This window comes from Sminthopsis crassicaudata, chromosome 2, assembly GCF_048593235.1.
Source record: "Sminthopsis crassicaudata isolate SCR6 chromosome 2, ASM4859323v1, whole genome shotgun sequence".
Classification (NCBI taxonomy): Eukaryota; Metazoa; Chordata; class Mammalia; order Dasyuromorphia; family Dasyuridae; genus Sminthopsis; species Sminthopsis crassicaudata.
In genome coordinates, this window is record NC_133618.1 from 257,512,717 (window position 1) to 257,528,580 (window position 15,864).

Genomic DNA, 15,864 nt, shown 5'->3' on the forward strand with positions numbered 1-15,864 from the left:
GGGATTGCGCTGTCCATAGCCCCATTTAACATTGGCCTAGCCCAGAAAGCTCTGAAATTGACCCAAAAGGCAGCAGGTTTACTTGGCGTAGTATTGGGTGTGGAAGCTTTGGTTTCTTCTAAGGAGTTGTTGGGGTTGGTCTGAGCCACAGGTCTGGTTGGGAGCCTGTTCTGTGGACAAGAGCCTCTACAGCCTCTGCAAGTCCTGGTTCTCCTTTCTCGGCCTTGATGGTCTGGTCCCTTGCCCACACTATGCTATCTGGCCCTGCCCGCCTCAGCTGGGGCTGCTGCTATGTGCTGGGAGCCGGAGTGTTCTGGTTTTGTTGGGATTGAGTAGGTGGCCGATTTTGAAAAGGTTTAGGAGAGAAGGCAGCGATCGTGTGACAGCTTGCCTCTTCTCAGGCCTGACCTCGCCTGTGGACATGTTCTATCCCAGAGTGGGTTATGTCAGTCCCCTCTCAATTCCCAGGATGATGGGGACGGACTCGATCCCCTCCCACCCTGCATGGTGCCTGCAGGGGCCGTGACCACCACATTCATGCTCCAAGGGAAAAAAGGCAAAGTGGACATAACTGGGAGAAATGACATCAAATTTTAAACATGAACTAATCTTTGCCATTTTGGTTTGAACAAGTTATCCTCAGTGAAACCATGACAATGTGTTCTGTACATATCAACTGAGGGGTAAATGGGAGTCAGTTGCATCATCTATAAAACAGGGAGGAACCTTTCAGAGGCTCAAAATTCTTTATTTGGGGTAATGTGTATCCCCTGATAAGTGGTGCTTATAGTGATCATTGCATCATAGATTTTGAGCCAGAAGGAACCTCAGACCATGCAGTCCAATCATTTTACCAAAAAGAAAACAGGCTCAGAGAGATGGTGATTTCAATTACTATTCAAGCAGAAGAACTGGGATTTGAGCTCAGCTTGTCAGACACCAGATCCAACATTCTTAACTCCAGATAAGTGCTTGAGGTTCAAGGAGTGGTCCTAGAGTTAGAAAAGAGTGATCCTATTCCCCACACCACTGTTTTAAAAGAACCTTGTCTTCTGATTAACTCTACAATGCTATAGAACTCTTAGGACATCATCTACTCTTACTGTGGGAAAGGTCATCTAGTTCAATCCCCTGCATGAGGAAGAACTCCCCTCTCCAATCCCCAGTGAATGGTAACCCAGGCTTTCCCTGAAGACCTTCAGTCCATTCCACTTTTGCTCCTCTGTAATTCCTAAGTTTTTCTTTGCCTTAATTTTTCCATTTGCTTTTCTGCCTTCTGAAGGCCAAGCAGAATCAAGTGAATCCCAGTTCCACGTGGCAATCTTAGAGATTTGAATGCAGGTCCTCCCTCGCTATCGCCTCTCTTCATAGCTTCAGGTTTCCTCACCATCAGGGGCCCCTTCCTCTGGATGGCTCTCTTTTGGCGTGGGCAGGCCCCATAGTCCCATGTCCAAGCTTTCCCTCAGTTGGCTTCCTTGCGGCCAGTCATTGCTCTTTCCAGGTTATTTTTGAAGAGTTCACCAAAATCAACTTCCACAAGACCAAGGCTAGAATACCCTCATGTCTTCCCTCAGCCTGAGATGCTTACCTATCTCCAGATGTCAGCTCTGCGATCCCATGTCAGTTCTTCCAAGTTGGGCCTGAGGTCCCAAGTACAGCTCTGAGTCTTCAGGGGACCAACAATCTAGTATGACTCAGCTGGCCTGAAAAGCAGCCTCAATTTCCAAAGCTCTGGTGTGGCCGGGCCAGCTGGCAGAGAGGCCTCAGGAGGCCCTGTGCCTTTCCTAGTGGGGAGTTTGCAGGACTGTGCTTCCAGACCCACTGTAGGCTGTACCCTCTGCCAAGAGCTGCAGAAATAAGGTGGCAGAAACCACCTGGGGCTGGGGGACTCGAGTTGGGGCCAGATGCAGGCCCCAAGTGGATATAGGACTCTCTGGGAGCTTGACTAGAACCAGGCCCTAGAAACCTCTGGCCCCTTTCCAGCCTAAGCCTCCATGACTCCTGGATGACCTTAAAGGCTGACTCCCCCCAGTCATTTCCTAGTTCTAATGTAGTTTCTCCTTTGAGGTCAGTGCAGACTTAGCAGGAACCTATGTGTTCCACTTGGAGAAGTGCTTTTATCTGATTCTCCCTGGGCTATAAATACTTCAATGCAGGAATGAAGTCATCTTGGGAGTGGCTGGTATGGGGCCGGGAGGGGCCTGGCTTTGGCGCTCCTTCCCATACAGGGCCCCACATGAAGCTGGAAAAGGTCTGGTGGGTAGAGAAGACCCAGGGCCTAGACTTAGGCAGACTTAGAGGCCATCTCTCAGATGGATATGCAGATAATGCTACCCTGGGCTTCCCCATTCTGTTCCAGTCAGACCTTTTATCCTACCACCCTCCTAACCTCCAGTCTGTCTGTCCCTGTGGGGGGCAGGGGAGGGAGAAAGGGGGGTATCTGGATCATTATAGTGAGATGGCATTGTGGATAAAGTGTGTGTGTGTGTGTGTGTGTGTTATAATATATATAACATATATAGTAATGGACATATTATATATATATATATATATATATATATATATATATATATATATATATATATATATATATATATATATAATCTATAGAGTAATGGACTAAAAATAGAGAATAGACTTGTGCTCGGGAAGACCTAAGCTCAAAGCTTGCTTTAGACAAGGGGCCTGGAAACAGAAACAGACCGTAGTGGACGGTCAATCTGGAAAAAGTTCGGGGAAGCAGGACTGCGACCCTGTAAAATCTTGCCTGATCTCGGTGCGGGCCTCGTCGTGGGACATGTTTCACCGCAGGGTGGGCTACTCCAGCCCCCTCTCCATTTCCCTACCACCAAGACTGTCTAGTTACCCTGCCTCCCTCTGGGCCTCAGCTGACTCTCTTCAATGACTTCTGCCTTGGCACTGTGGAAAACTGTAAGTCCCATGCATCCGTGCTCATACACTATGTATTTCATGCACCTGCACAAAGATCTTCATTTAAGATGCACTGGTGCTGTGATGGCTGGCCGAGGACAAGTTTTCTCTTTGTGGAAAAAAGAGGATGTCGTACTCTTTCCAGTCTGGCCCTGCAGCTTTAGCATAAACATGTGAGACACAGAGAGATGGGGCGGGGAGAGGCAGAGAAAAGGGAGAGAGAAAAAGGAAGGCAAGAAAGGGAGGAAAAAAGAGGGAGATAAGAATGTCAAGGAGGGTAGTAGAGAAGGAAGTTGTATGGATTCTGTGGAAAGAAGCAATGACTGAGCCCAGCAGATCAGTGAAGGTGATTGCCTGCCACTTTAGATATAGCCACTGAAGGAGACAGTCTCCTTAGTGTCTAGAGAGAAGAGATTCCTTAGAAGTTAGAAAAAATTGCCAGCGCTTGGATTGGAGTTAAACATCTCTCTAGTTTACTTTTCTCCAGGACCTTTCCCTTCTTAATGCAGAAGGAATTAATTCCCTGGGGGGTTCAGGTTGGCTTTGCAGGGCCAGGCTTGTGGTTGTCTCCTGAATTGTCAGAGTGGAAAAACATCATAGCTAATATTTACATCGTTCCCACTCTATATGCCTGGTACTGTGTTAAGTACTATATTACTACAATCTCAATCCAGGGAGGTAGGTGCTATTATCTCACAAATATGGAAAGGGAAGCAAACAGTTGTAATTGATCACCCCAGCCCCCTAGAGACCAAGGGGAAGTTGCATTTGTGAGGTCCTAGAGAAATATAGAAACTTGCTTATACTGGCAGCCCTCACGGTTCAAAACATTTTGTCTGGGGAGCACTGGCAAAGCTTTGGGGTCCCAAAAGTGGGGAGATAAAGATGGACAATCATTGTCTGTACTTTTAGGCAGTTTATAGAGAGAAAAGAATATAAAAATCAAGTTTAATTACATTGCAAAGATATTCTATGCTATGTTAAATACAGAGTGAATGAGATAAATCTATAGGAGTTTAGAACTGAGAAGAGTTTTGACAGGTTGAATGGTATTGAGAAAGTATGTCTATAATGAGAACATTACAACAGTTCCCAGGCTAGCTATCACCCAAGTTTGGAATATACCTGGTACTTGAATCTAGGATGGAGAAAATACTCAGTAAACACCACCTGGATCAGGCTTAGCTCAACCCAAGTCCCTTTACATAAGAATTTTGATCTAGACTACTTAATTGGGTATTCTTTACTGCCCCCTCTTTATAAAAAAAAAAAAAAAAGAAAAATATGAGGTTCCTCATCTAAGAATTCCAGATATAGGGGGAACATTTCAGCACTGGCCATCACAAATACCCACCCCCTTCTTCTCCAGCTGGGAAGCCATATATCATCTGGCTGCCTGCTTTAGAGCTTTCTAGAGACTGCTAACATCTATAACTTTCAATGAAACCGATAACTATAAACTCAATAAGCCAATGAGAGTATTTGTCAGATCTTTGAATCCAGTACTCAAGTAGGATACCGATAGGGAATCGATTTTATACATATGTGAAATGCACACATTACTAGATATATATACACACTAATCACATATGTACTTGTCATGTGCAATACACACATGTATATATACATTATATACACACTAATCATGTGATTGTTATATAGACACATGTGTTTTTACATTGTATACACACTAATCACATATGTGCTTGTTATGTAACATAGACCTCATCTTAAAGTGACATGGATATATGATCTGGGATCTAGCCAAGGATGTGCTAGAACCGCCACCTAGCTGGTTGATTGCTAAATTTTCATAGCACACATACCTCGGTCAACAACGACTACAAATTAGGATTTTATTTATTGTTTTGATTATCCATACCTAGCAGAGTTTTAATAATGCAGATTAAATCTAAAAGTGTATTTTGTGGATTTTTTTTTTCTGGAAAGCTGGTTAAACTTTTATTAAAAAGGAAAAAAAAAGCCACAGGAAAGAAAAAGCAAAGCAAAAAAATGTTGAAAATACTGTGCTTCAATCCACAGCTAGTCTCCATTTCTCCATGGTTCTCTCTCTGAATGAGGTTGCCATTTTCCATCCCAAATCTATTGGAATTGTTTTGAATCATCACATTATTAAGAGCCAAGTCCATGATATTTGATTGTCACATAATTCTGCTGATATTGTGTAAGATGTTCTCGGTTGTGCTTGCTTCATTAGGCATCAGTTCATGTAGACCTTTCCAGGCTTTTCTGAAATCAACCTGCTCATCATTTCTTATAGAACAATGATATTCCATTACATTCATATAACATAACTTATTAAGCCATTTCCCAACTGAGGGGCATCTACTCAATTTCCAGTTCCTTGCCCCTACAAAAAGAGCTGTACAAACATGAAAAAGAAACTTTTAAATTAAAAAATTTTATATCTCTATTTCCCTGGCCAGTCATCAGAGCAATAATGAACCTTTAAGAGCATCTATATTTTTGCAGGTGCATGAGATATATACACTGTGCATATATGTATGTGGTTTATAGATATTATATATATGTGTATGTATAACTAACAAAAATCTTTTTCTTCTCACATCCTTCTCATTGAAGAAAAAAAGAAAAAACTCATTAATAAACATCATAGTCAAAGCAAATCTCCGTATTGGCCATGTCTAAAAATATGTTTTATTTTGAACTCTGAATCCATCACCTTTTTGTCAGTAGGTAGGTAGCATATTTCAGACCTGCAGAATCATAGTAGGTCATTATGTTGATCAAATATTCAGTCAAACTTAGGGTTTTTTGTTTTGTTTTGTTTTGTTTTTTGTTTACAGTATCATGTAAATTGTTCTCCTGATTCTACTCGTCACTCTTCCTCTGTGCTTATGTCTTCCCATATTCCTTGAAAGTTTCTACTTAATTTCTTACAGCACAAATTCAGCACATTATACTATATTTATATACCATAATTTGTTCAGATATTCCCCAATTGATGAATACTCCGTTAATTGCTTGAGTTATATCTAGCTACCACACCTTAATGTTGGGAGTCTAAGAATATAATATTTCGGGGCTCAGAATAAACACCACAGGTCCTGATGACTCTCAAGAGAAGGGTAATTCTTAGTTTGCTATGGATAATTTAACTCCTTCCAATAAATGCTAATTACATAAAAGACCATAGTGAATAGAAAGTATATCTCTTTGTCACATAGAGGTTGCACCTGCTGTTTCTCCTTTGTTCTTGAAGAGAACCGTGGCATCAGGGAGGTGAGCTATGACATGAGTGAGAAGTAAACAAAAACATTTTAATAGGTGATGAACTCAAGAGTACAAACTCAGATGTATTTTATGAGGAAATATGGCCAATGGAGGAGTTTGTTTTGCTTGACTATACATATTTATAATGAAGATTTTGTTTTTCTTGCTTTTAAGTGAAGGAAGGGGTGGGAGGGAAAGAAAATAAAATGAAATGTAATTTTTAAGAAGTCTGAGCTTGCCTTTCTTGACTGCCTTTCAATTTTCCAATTATCTTTTTATGTTGACATTCAGCATTTTCTCACTCAATCAGAAGTCACATTTCCCCTACATGTATAAAATTGCTGCTGCTGCTACTCCTGTTTGTTCTTCATTCCTGAAGAGATCGATGACACTAGAAGAGATGATACCATGATATGCAAGTGAATTGGATTATGTGATGGAAGGCTGCACAAAGTCACCAGCTTCACTTTCTCCTATGGAGCCATAATTGTCCAGTGGCAAGATATTGATCAGGACAACTGAAGATGGCCCCTCACATACAAAGTGAAGCATGGTTATTGACAAGGGCTGTTCTTTTTTTTTTTTTTTTTTTTAAGCTTTTTATTTTCAAAATATATGTATGTATTCTGTAAGAAATGACCAGCAGGATGATTTCAGAAAAGCCTTGGAGAAGCTTACAGGAACTGATGCTGAGAGAAGTGAACAGATCATTATACACGGCAATAAGAACACTATACAATGATCAATTGTGACAGGCATGGCTCTCAACAATGAATTAATTCAGACCAGTTCCAATTGTTCAGTGACGAAGAGAGCCTCTACACCCAGAGAGAGGACTAGGGGAACTGAGTGTGGACCACAACATAGCATTCTCACTCTCTCTGTTGTTATTTGCTTACATTTTGTTTTCTTTCTCAGTTTTCTTTTTTTTTCCTTCTTGATCTGATTTTTCTTGTGCAGCAAGACAACTATATAAATATGTAAACATATATTAGATCTAACATGTATTTCAACATATTTAACATATATTGGACTACCTGCCAGCTAGGGAGAAGGTGGGGGAAAAGAGGAAAATTTGGAACAAAAGGTTTTGCAAGGGTCAATGTTGGAAAAATTACCCATGCATACGCTTTGTAAATAAAAAGCTTTAATAAAAAAAAATATATATATATACATATATATATATATGCATAGTTTTCAGCATTCCCTCTTACAAAACCTTGTGTTTCAAAATTTTTCTCTCTCCCTTGCTTCCACTCCCTTACACAGCAACTAATCCAATATATATTAAACATTTGCAATTCTTCAATACATATTTCCACATTTATCATAGTGCACAAGAAAAATCAGATCAAAAAAGGGAAAAATGAAAAAGAAAAAGCAAGCAAACAACAAAAAAATGAAAATACTATGTTATGATTCACACTTACTCTCCCACAGTCCTCTTTCTGAGTGTAGAAGGCTTTCTCCACAAGTCTATTGGAACTGGCTTGAATCACCTCACTGTTGAAAAGAGCCTTGCCCATCACATTTGATCATTATATAATCTTTTATTGCTATGTACTATGATCTAGTTCTACTCACTTAGCATCAGTTCATATAAGTCTCTCCAAGCCTCTCTGAAATAATCCTGCTGATCGTTTCTTATAGAACAATAATATTCCATAATATTCATATACCATAACTTATTTAGCCATTCTCCTACTGATTTCTTGCCACTACAAAAAGGGCTGTGGGTCCTTTTGCACATGTGGGTCCCTTTCCCTTTTTTTATGATCTCTGACAAGGGTTGTCCTTAAGAGAACAGCTGAAAGCTTGGGATAAAGTCATATCAGAGAAGGAAGAAGAAGCCACTAGATCAGATACAGCATTAATAAAGGTGAAAATAAAAGTAAATAAAAATAAAGGTAAAAAGTGGGAACGAAGTAGATTTATGTTAGTGAAGCATTGGAAGCTAAAGTTGGAAAGGTACAGTGTGACCTGAGCTTCATGAATAATAATGTCAAAAATTTCAGCTTACATTTGAATGCAAGTCTTGACTATAAAGGTGGGGGAGACCTATAAAGTAGGAGCTACCAGAGTTGAGAAAAACTTAGGCTTTCCTTTGGCATGTCCAGGAATGCAGGGGTAGAGGCTGAATAGGTTCATTGCCAGGAAGGCAAGGGTTAAAAGAAAAAAATAGTAATTAAAATTCACTAATCTGGGATATTCCAGATTTGCCAAAATATTTGCTCAGGTAACAACAAACTTTACGAGTTAGATTGAAGCTTTAGTTCTAAAATTATTCCTAAGAGTTGATGAGTCACTTATGAACAATTAAAGAAAAGTGGGATTGCCAGCATTCTTCATTTTATGGGGCAGATGCTACAAAATAATTTCCATAGAAAAAACCTCAACTTCATAATGGAAGGGAAGCTCTATTCCCACAAAAAAATAATTTCTATGTGTACTATGGTTGAACACTTCTGTTGTGACATATAAAAAGATTAACTTAGTTTCTAGATAATCATTCATCATGCTAACAATATTTAATGAAAGGGATTAGTGGCACTCTGGAATGCCAAAGACCCCTCAGGAAACCCAGTCAACATTTATATGCCCTAAGGTTAGCAATTAAATCTGATTGATCAGCAAGTATTGAATGAATATTAAAATGAAAAGTAAACCTATTCTAATGAGGGTTTGTAAATATGATTGATTATGTCAGGACATATAATCCAGCCATTCTGAATTATGGCAAAACACTTATAAAACTGTTCATGCTCTTTGACCCAGCAACACCACTTAGATCTGTGTCCCAAAGGGACCAAAGAAAAGGGGAAAGGACTTAACATGAACAAAAATGCTTATATCAGCGTTTTTTGTGGTGACAAAGAATTGAAAATTGATATATATATATATATATATATATATATATATATATATATATATATATATATATATATACATTTTGACCGAACAAGCTGTGGTACATGATTGTGATGGAATAAATACTATTTGTGCTATAAGAAATGACAGGGATGGTTTTAGAAAAACCTGGGAAGATTTAAATGAATCAATTCAAAGTAAAGTGATCAGAACCAGGAGAACACTGTATACAATAATAACAGTCTGGTAAGGATGATTAATTGTGAAAGATTTGGCTACGCTGATCCAGATAATGAGTCAAGAGAATTCCAAAGAACTCATCATGAAAAATGCTATCTACCTCCAGAGAGAGAATTGAATAGAAAAGAACTCTGAATGCAAATTGAAGCATATTTTTGAACTTTATTTTTCTTGTTTGTGCTTAAAGTATGTGGTTTGTTTTATAACAGAGCTAATATGGAAAAATATTTTAAATGACCACATGTATAATTGATATCATATTGCTTACCTTCTCAAGGGATGGGGGGAGGGAGAGAATTTGGAACTCAATTTTAAAAAATGAATGTTAAAACATTGTTTACGTGTACTTGGGAAATAATGAAATAAAATATATTTTAAAAAGATATCTCCATATACACACTTTTCATTTACTTCATTCCCTTGCTATTCGTCTTTACAGGATCTTCCTGGAATCACAGAGATATCTCTATTCCTTATGGATCATCTGAAAATAGTTTTCTCAAAATTTTGCTCCTGTTCTTTTTTTAACTTGAGTACTTGTGTTAAAGGCAATTGAGAATTTGAAGTATATCCTTGAACTTTATATTGTGGAGATTAGCCAAATAACTGCTCGATAAGATTCTGGGGCTAAAGGGACTGCCTATCTGATTCACAGTCCATACAGTTGATAAAATATATTTCTAAAGTATGTTACTCTTTTTAAGAATTTTCAGTGGCTTCCTATTACATGTGGGATAAAATATAATTTCCCTTAGCTTGACATTTAAAGCCCTTCGTAATCTGGCTCTACCTTACTAAAGTAATTGTAACTTACTATTTATTAATCCTTATTACACACCTGATGTTTTGGTCAGACTGGTTTATGTGCTATTACCCAAATTCAGTCTTCCAGATTGTCCCCCAAGCTCAGGTTGAATACCCTTTTCACCTCTTAGGATGTTAGCTTTTTTCAAAGGTCAGTTTGTCTACTATATTCTACAAGAAGTGTTTCCGGATCTCCCCAGTTAGGAGTTCTCTTCCACCTCAAACTATTATGTATATACTTGTTTGCATAATGTATCCCTCCCAATAGACTAAGCTCCTTGAGGGCACAAACTATTTCTTGTTTTATGTTTGTATCCTTAACATCCATCATATTACTTTATATATAAAAAGTTTAGCACTCCTTTGGGGCTCATTCTGCCAAGTTACCTTAGAACTCCCCATAGGACAGCTGCTACTTTACATTCAAGTTCTGAGCCTTTAAGAGCTGGTTTTTTGTTTGTTTGTTTTTTACTATCATTGCTCTTGAGCTTCCACTAATATGCTCTCCATCAAGAACCTACCAGTACTCTTGATTAGCTTTTAGAAAAGGTATTTATATCATGTTGTAAAAACAGTTGGAACAAAGGGGATCCCCCCTTAAAAACACCCTGAGATATATTCTCCCCAAAACACACAGTATCCATGGAGAGAATGCACATAAATTAATAGTAATGACGCACACATGTAGAGAACACATTTGTCAAAGGGAAAATTGATAACTCCTACGCTGAAAGTCCTATTCTCTTTTTGCTGAAGCCTCCAAGTTCCCTTTAGGTGTAGCTCTCCACTAAGGCTCGGTGTCTTTTAAGAGCCCATAGCTGACATTACTTTCTGTCATGAGATATGAAGAATCATGATACTTTAATTGCTACTGTTTTCAAATGTCTATTTCTATCTGTCACTATTGCTTGGGTGGACATCGCAGCTACCACCATCAATCACCTCCAATTGCGGGTTGGTCTTCTACACTAAAAAGATCATCATTTCCATTGGAGATATTCATCTATCTATGAACAGGAAAGGACAATGAGAGGGAGACAGTTGTGAACTCCCAGCCACCAAGGCCAAGTGGGAAATAGGGCAATCATCTTGCCTTCCCTTCACCTGTCTTTCAAGAACAAAACTCAGAGTAGTTTTACTTCAAAGCCAAAAGACAGAGTGAGGGAGAGGCAGATGGTCCCTATTATGGTCACACTGAGCTCCATGTCTGCAGCTCTTGAGTCATTAGTTCTCTTAGCTTGGAAGTCAATTAGAATTAGAAGCCCCTCAGTCACAGGAGCAGGAAACTGGCTACCCCAAGTTTCCACACAGTTCTGGGACTGGAATAAGCTCTGTTCCAAAGATTGACCCCCACAGGCCATCCTACCCATGGTATGTAGATGATTCCTCACTAAATGCTTGATAGATTAGACTGGATTTCTCATGTTTTTGTGTATAATAAACTTTGATTGCAACATTCCATTTTACCAAGAGGTCCTGGTGTCCAGCTTAGATAAAATGTTCTTATTTGTGTTATGTAAAAATAATTTGAGAGGCATCAGGACATAATGGATGAGTCAGTCCCAGTCAAAGTCATGGGTTCAAGTTCTGCCTCTGACAAGTACCTTCTTCGTGTGCTTGGGTAAGTGAGAATGCCCAGACAATGTCTGGAAATAACTATCCGAGATAATAGATTATAAAGCAGGTATGGTCTACTTTGGTAGAGTTTCCTCAGCATCTTCTTATACTGATAAAATCACAAATCTGGGGGAAAAATTAATTCCATCCTCAACCAATTTTGTAAATTTTTTTTTTTTTTTTTTTTTTTGCTGAGGCAATTGGGGTTAAGTGACTTGCCCAGGGCCACACAGCTAGGAAGTGATAAGTGTCTGAGGGCAGATTAGAAGTCAGGTCCTCCTGATTTCAGGCTGGTGCTCTACCCACTGTGCTACCTAGCTGCCCCTGTAAATTTTCAATTGTGTAAAATGGCTTTTCTTTGAAAGATACTTGTGTAACTCCTATTGAGTTTAGATTAGGCCTATTTGGACGGATTTGGCAGATTCACTGAGCAGCTCATTGTCTAGGGCTGAGAGAGTTACACCTTCCTCAGTGTCACCAGTCTCTGACCCCATGAGAGTTTCTTTATTGTCCCTGTTACTAATCCCCAAAGGTAATGGAGTCTTGGCAGCTACTCTGGTTTGAAAGAGAAAGAAAAAGTTCTCCAGAGGACAAATCGGCCAATTCCTTGAGAAGGGATCCTGGAAGTCGGGGCAGGGGAGGGGAGGGAGGCCAGACCTTTCTCCTGAAACACCTAGTTACTCCTGCAGAGCTGGCTCGGACCAAGTAACCGGTGCTTTCTAGCTCCTCTCCCCTGCCTAGACTTGGAGTGGCCAGGCAGTGCTAGAACTTCTGTTCACAAAGGAAAGATGTGATAAAAGTAGCTCTCTGGGAGGGGTTGGGAGCTGTTCTAAAGTCCCTTGGGTGTTACTTATTAAATGGAACCTGAAGAAAACACGATGCTTTTCCCCTCAAAATGGAAGTCTAATGATAGTGTCATGTATTGACAACCAGTACTGGCAAGATAATTCTGGGAGGGGGCAGCAAACTACCTTTCTTACACCCAGAGGTGTGCTGAAAAATGTTAACAACCTGCTCTTTGCAGTGGGCGTGGAGGAAAGGGGGAGGGGAGAGGATGCCAATATGACACTTGAGCTTAATTTGCATTACTTACATTTTTCTTCCTCAAGTCTAGAAAATCAACAAAATAAATCAAGCCTTAATTTGTAGCCCTATTTCTGAGATGTAGATGGTCATATTGAGGATTTAACCATAGGCCCCCAGTCCTTATTTGACAATGGGAGAGGACTTCTGTAGAATATTGATTTGTGATTTCATTAGTGTAGGGAATCTTCAGTGAGGAAACTCTCTCAACCTTGGGCTTGGGAGCACCAAAAGGTTTAAATGACTTGTCCAGAACTTGAACTCAGTTCTTGACTCTGAGGCCAGCCTTCTATCAGGAGCATCCACAGGCAGTTTGGCTGCCTTAGTTTTGTTTTGAGATTGGGTCTCCCTATCTCACTTAAGTTAACAGTGCACTCATAGACCCAGCATTAGTAATTATTAAATGAGATAGTATTTGTAAAGCATTTTGCCAGTTAGCAACAATTATTGTAAAAAGAATTTCAAATCAAGTTTCTTTGTTAAGGCCTTATTTTTTAAACATAGAAGGAACTGAGTCAAACTTGTAAAAAATAAGAGCTATGTCCCAATTGATAAATGATCAAAATATGTTCTGTGTTCAAAGAGTTATAAATTCATGCATATCCTTTGACCTAACACCATTATTATTACTAGGCATGAATACCAAAAGAGAAAAAAAAAAAAAAAAGGAAAATGACCTATATGTACAAAATAAATTCATAGCAGCTCTCTTCTCAAAGCAAAAAATTAGAAATTTAGGGGATGCCCATCAATTGAGGAATGGCTCAATAAACTGTGTTATATGTTTGTGATGGAATATTATTGTTCCATAGAAAATGATGAGCAGCATACTCTCAGAAAAAAAAAAAAAACAACACAACAACAACATGGAAACCTGGAAAGTCCCCCATAAACTCAAACAAAATGAAAATATTGTATACAAAATAACAACAATGTTCTGGGATAATCAGCTGAAATGATTTTACTATTCTCAGCAGCATTTACTCACAACTACAATGAAGGATTTATGATGAAAAATTCTATCCATACCCAGAGAAGGTACTGATTGTGTCTGAATACAGATTGAAGCATTCCGTCTTTATCTCTCTTTTTTTTAATTTAATTTTTTTTCTTCAGGGTTTTTATTTTCAGGAAGGTAAGAGATCTATGTTTTCTTTCACAACTTGACTTTATGAAATGTTTTCTACAACTTCACATGTAGTTTTTTAATTGTGAGTGGGAATAAGGGAGAGAATCTAGAACTCAAAAAATTTTAAAATGTAAAAAAACTTCTGTTTTTTAAATGTAATTGGGGAAAATATTAAATAACTCAAATTTTAAAAAATAAATCACTTTGTACAGTGCCTGACGTGTGATAAATGCCTAATAAAATGCTAGTTCTCTTCTAATATTTATCAGCATGGAATTTTTTATTTGGTAGTATTTTTCCAAATACATGTAAAGATAGTTTTCAATATTTATTTTTGTAAGATTTTGTGTTCCAAATTTTTTCTCCCTCTCTTTTACTTTTTTCCCCCTACTCAAGACAACAATCTGATGTAAGTAATACATGTATAACCATGTTGTACAAGAAAAATCAGACCAAAAGGGAAAAAACAAAAAGAAAAAGCAGGCAAACAAACAAAAAGATAAAAATACTATTCTTTGATCCACATTCAGTGTCCATAGTTCTCTCTCTGGGTGTAGATGGAATTGTCTTAGGTTACCATACTGATTGGCATAGAAGCTTTAACCAGCTCTGTTTTTCCAGCTTGGGTTGGTTCACCTTCTTTAGGCAGTCTGGTGACCTTGTGCTCTCAGGGCTCACTGTATTAGTGCTACTTTTAACACAAATACCCAATTCCATGGGTCCTTAATGCCGCCATAGAGCTCCTGAACTTAAGTAGGGATTACAGTAAATTATTTTATTTTTAATTAATCGTGTCTATTAATAATGGTGAAGGTTCTCAAGCTAGTTTTATTAATCCCCAACAATAAATTACTTGGAATTGGAGGCATTTGACTCTCTCCCCTCCATCCTCAGAAAAACAATCCCAAGTGCAAGTGCAGAGGGGGAGGGCAACCCAAGTTACAACAGTTTATTTCATAACATCATCAAAGAGCTCGGCTTCCATCCCAACCAGATTCTTATCTTCTCAAATTCACGTGACCCAAATATTACACAATCTCGTTACAGACGTTTTCGGAATGGAAAAGAAAACAAAAACGAATCTCTTAACACTTCCAAATATATGCAAATTAACCTGTTACCAGGGCTGCCAAAAATGGGTTCAGAACTGCTGAGAATCCCACTCTTCGGTAAAGAGAAATGGGAGAAAAAAGGAAAAGAAAAGGGAAATGATTAGTGATAAGGAGATTTGGGATCAGAAAGAAAGGGAAATAAGAGAAAGTAAAGGATCCCCAGAGGCTAAAATTTTGTACACAGAATATATGTTCATGTGAAAGATTCCAAATATTCCTTGCTAAAAAACAAACAAAAAAAAAACCATTTACTCTTAGATAATATAAATTATTAAAATTTAAAAGAAAAATTTTAAAAATAAAAACCCCATATATCACATTAAATCATTGCATATACAAAATGCAACTTGCAACTTTTTTCAAAATGCAACTCTCATATAACATTTAAATTCACTCAAAAATGCAACTATTCTGTTTTTCACCAGAATTTTACTTTTTATAATTTTGTCATAAGTAAAAAAAGAAGGCCCCAGAAAGTACTTTAGCCCAACTAGTCGCAGGAGGGATGCCCAGGCGGGCGGAGGACCCCCGGGGCCAGAAGGTCAGACGTCATCTAGGGCAACGCCCCCATTTCGGAAAGGAGAAAACTAGGGCCGCGGAAGTGGACTCGCCCGAGGTCTCATGGGGATGGCAAAGGGCTGAGGCAGAAAAAGGAAAAAGCCTGGGCTCCAGATTCTCCGTGGAAAAAGTGTGGCGTTGGCGCGGGGAGAGTATTGCAAGGCACTTAGGGCGGAGAGGACTGTGGGAGGGGCCGGCGACATCAGCGGAAACGCCCGTGAGCGGAACATCCGGTTGTTTGGGAAGGCTAGAAGGTTGCTCTCGGGA